At 37.0% G+C, this 4,579-nt stretch overlaps 1 pseudogene; it reads left to right on the top strand.

Annotated features, from left to right (window-relative positions):
- The first annotated feature begins 484 nt into the window (after positions 1-484).
- On the top strand, positions 485-830 carry LOC101564140 (annotated as a pseudogene).
- Positions 831-4,579: the final 3,749 nt, after the last annotated feature.

The raw sequence follows: 4,579 nt of genomic DNA, 5'->3' as shown, positions 1-4,579 counted from the left end.
TGCATTACACTATTTGGTTTGCAATTCAGAAAGTGTGCATCCCTTCTGTGGATCTTCAAGTCCAGGGCTTGAAGTGGGGAATGGAGCTCATCCTAGCCAATCTTAGCGAGTAACACAAGATCCTCCCTGTCCTGTATCACTTCCAACAGTGTATTTTATGTAGTAAAGTGAATTGCACACCTCTTGCACTCTGATCAGCAGCAAATTAACTTGGATAACTGCTTGTACCACAACGATGCATTGCAGAGAGGCCAAAGAATTGAGGAGCTATTTGCACATCAGAGCCAGTCTTGCTGTGCAAAATGCTCTAATGTTTTAAGAAACACATCTACCAAAATCTTTAGAAATTAAATTGGTCCCAAAACAAGTTGAATTTTAAATTACTGTTGCATACTGCCAATGCATTGTTGATATAGTACTTGGAAAACTAATATTCTTGTATAAAAAGTGCAGATTTAAGAATGTGTTTACCAAGGCTGCCAAGATGGACATGTACCTCATGATCCAGAGCCACAAGACCACCATCTTCACGGATGTAGGCACCGTGCTTGAGCTGATGCACATCACTGAGGGCATCCTCAAGTGGCCGCCTGTTGAGCAGAGGCTGTATAAGGATGAGCAGCTTTTAGATGATGGAAAGACACTGGTTGAGTGAGCTTTACCAGCCAGACAGCAAGGCACAGGCCCCAGACATAGTGGGGCTGGCCTTCCGGGCAGATAACATCTTTGAGGCCCTGTGCCTTGAGCCCTTCTCTGTTTCTCGGGAGCTTCCACATGTGAGGACACCTCAGGGCTCTGGTAGCAGCGCCAATGAACAAGCTGTGCAGTGATGGCCCCTGGTCTACCCTGAGGCCATTGCCCCAATAAATGATTTGGCTTTCATTTTATAGATATACTGTGCCATCTGGAAATAGTCTGAGGTTGCAGACTGGTCTGAGGATGTGCAGGTGTCCTCTGTGCCCATTCAGCAGTTCCCTGCAGAAGACTGGAGTGTTCAGCCAGCCACAGAAGGTTGGTCTGCAGCCCGCACGCCGCAGGCCACTGAGTGGGTAGGAACCACCACTGAGTGGTCTTGAGCTGTTCTGCTGCCGCTTAAGCAAAGTGAGAATGAGGCTGGTGAAAAAAATAACACAATTTCTTAAAATAAAATAAAGATTTAGCTTTCAAATAAATGTGTTACCAAAATGCTGGAAATAAAAGTGCTACAAAAGCAAACTGAACTTTAGATTTATATTCTATTCCATCAATTGATTATTGAATAAAGACAATGATGATCCTTTGACCTGAAGACCAAATGTTTAGAATTTTACTTAGCTGCGTGTGTATTCAACACAACTCTAATTTGACAATGGACCTTTAATAATAATCTGCATTCTTTTTGTTTCAAAGTATCACACCTCTCACCTGGTAGTGGAGCATTTTGGTTAGCTTGCCTCTTACTGGAAAAGTAAAAGTAATGTAAAAATGAAAACATTTACAACAATAAATACCTTTCAGTATTTACTGAGAAAACAGGATAATAGTCACAGACCTCACAAGCATGTAAATGTTCCCTCAGACCTTAACCCAAAGCTGAATTGTGTACTAGCTATCAGCAGCTTTCAAATACACCAATATTTTGAAATTGTGTATCATTTGTTAAACCGTTTACTTGAAAATTATGACCTTATCCCAGATGGCCTTGCAAAATATTTTGGATTGCTTTCATCAAAGTAACTTTTCAGAAATAAAACTAAAATAAACTAAAGAGGAGTTTGCATTATATCTTATTTTAACCAGTAATGTTCAATAATTGTGATTATAAAATGTATTAATAATTAAGATGGCAAATATATTCCAAATAAAAGTATCTGAAATCAATACTGAGTTTCCATTTGCCTTAAACTTGACATGTTGAAGAAAAAACAACTTTTATTTTAACTCTTAGACAGCATTAAACTTATGAGAATCTTCTAAAATTTACAATAATAAATTGAATGAAAAAATTTAAATATTTGCAAATAATAAGTGTTCTAAGTAAGTAGAACTCTAAATAAAATATATTTATCAATCAGAAAATTATACTAATGAAATCACCAACTATCTTACTGACAAATAAGACTTTTGCACATTTATGTCTTACTCTAGATGAACCAGTCATAGTTTCTTAAACCTGTCTATCTTTGCTTAGAGAGCATTTACTTCCATATCTTGGGTTGTAGCAGTGGTCTTGGGCATGCGCACATATACAGCCAAGTATATTTCAGAGTAAAAACATTTAGAAAGAAAGTCACTCCGTCTGGGGATATTTTATTTTTAATAGAAGTAGATGCACAATTCCAATTAAAATAAGGTTAGTAAAAAGTCCAGGCATGGTGGTGCACACCTGTCATCCCACCTCTGAGGAGGCTGAAAATAGGAGGATCACTATGAGTCTCGAGCTATGTAGTGAGACCCTGAACCAAATACATTTTTATTTAAAAAAAAAGTTAGCAAAAATTATTGCAAGAAGAGAGACTTGAAACTTAGTTCATGGACACCAGCACAGTATTGTTTTCTATTCATTGATTTTTTGTATGTTTAATAATAAAGCTTAGAAGATATATGGAATCATATGCAAACCAGAGTAGAGATGGGAATCTTAATCTGGAACTTAACTTGGCTATGGCAATAATTTCAGATTGAGATGGAGAGGGGAAGAGACTTGACATACGCATAAGATTGAAAATAAATCTGTACATATTATACTCTTACATAATCCATTGTGTTACAATGTGGTTAGAACTAAGCATTCCTATCTTAATTTTCAGGAAAATATGTTTGTTGTGCACATTGGAAACTGAATTAGAATGATTCCACCAGCATCCTGGGACTGGAATTAAGATAGGTTATGATACATGTTTTTGCATAGCTAGAGATAGAATTTTATAAAGTAAAGGCAATAACATTGAGGATAATTTATAATTACTCTTCAAAACTGTACACATAGTTTATATTCTTGTTTTTCATGACTGAAAAAAATAAATATTTCATGTAAAGGAGGATAAATATAGTCAAATGTTTGGTACCAACTTTCTTAGTTACAAAGGCCCATTGCCCTTACCAAATACAGAATCAGTGTTTCCAGATCATGGTGACAAGGAGAGAGTAGCAACCACAGATAATACCGAGATATGTACTGAAGTCAGCGAGGGGGGTGCTTCCTGAGGTATTATAGACACCACCAAGGGGATGCACTTAAGTGGGATGCCACCAGGTGGAAGAGAGAAAAAGGCAAGGCTAGGAGAAGGATCAAAGCCATCCTCCCACTTCAGCGCTGCTCTCTGCAAAGGTCTGAAAATTACACAATTCCATGAAATGCCCAAATTTCTTTTGGTGGAGGAGAAGCTAGCAACATGGTCATAATTAGCCACTGACTCAGATGAGCAATCCTAACTTAATGAAAGATGTACTGGAAGATCTTCACAATCAAGAAAACCTAAACACAAAAATAAATAGTAAAGATTGAAATGCAAATTAGTGAAAATGAAGTAAAAGAAAGATTAAAAATCAAATAGTGAAATCTTCAGAGATAAAACATGATTGATAAACACTTTACCAATTTGCCAAAAGAAATGAAAAGGCATACATTAATAAAATTGGAACTGAAACAATACATAAATATCACATTGTTTCTCTAGTGTAGGAAAGCAAATGTTGTTGCTTTTTCTAAATTCTTTATATGTTCTAGACAGAAGGCCTTTGTCAGAAGGACAGTCAGCTATAATTTTTTTCTCAGTTTGTAGGTTTTCTTTTTAGTCTGTTGGAGACTGCTTTGAACTGCAGGAACTTTTCAAAAAGATGAGATCCTGGTTGTTGATTCCTTGAAGTATTGCCAGTGCAGTTTGGTTTTTGTTCATGAACTCTCTGCCTACCTCTAAGTCTTTAAGATATCTACCTACATTTTCCTCCAGAAGAATTAGTGTTTCTATTTTATTTTACTTTTTAAAAATGTATTTAGTATAGGATCTACATTGTCTTACTACATAGGTTAGATTCATAGTGATCCTCCTGTTTACAGCATCCCAAATTCTGGGATTATAGGACCAGGCCACTATGCCAAGTCTCAATCACTGTCTCAGTGCACCCTAAGGGTGGGGCTGGCCTGGCACACCACCAGTATTCAAACCTTGGTCCCTGTATCCACCTAAGCAGGAACTTCAATCCACTGAGCTATCTGGATGGCCCCCAAAAGTGAGTTATTTATTTATTTATTTCTGTACTAGGGATTGAATCTAAGACTCTTCATTTGCCAGGCAGGCAGTTATTCAAATGAGCTATCTCACTAACCCTCTATTTCAATATTTAAGTCTTTGTTCCATTTTGAAAGAATGGCTAACATCAAGAAGTCAGCCAACAACAAATGCTTCAGAGACTGGGGAGAAAAATAAATGCTTCTGCACTGCTGGTGGGAGTGCAGACTCTACAACCACTATGGAAATCATTGTGGGGATTTCTTCAAAATCTAGGATTTTAGATCGCATTCAAGCCTGTTATTGCCTTCCTGGGCATTTTTTCAGAAGAACTGAAAATTTTATACCACAACAATTTATTTTTTTTT

This window comes from Octodon degus, unplaced genomic scaffold (genome assembly GCF_000260255.1).
Source record: "Octodon degus isolate 3935 unplaced genomic scaffold, OctDeg1.0 scaffold00172, whole genome shotgun sequence".
Classification (NCBI taxonomy): Eukaryota; Metazoa; Chordata; class Mammalia; order Rodentia; family Octodontidae; genus Octodon; species Octodon degus.
Note: the sequence above shows the minus strand (reverse complement) of the source record. Positions and strands in the feature narration are given on the sequence as shown.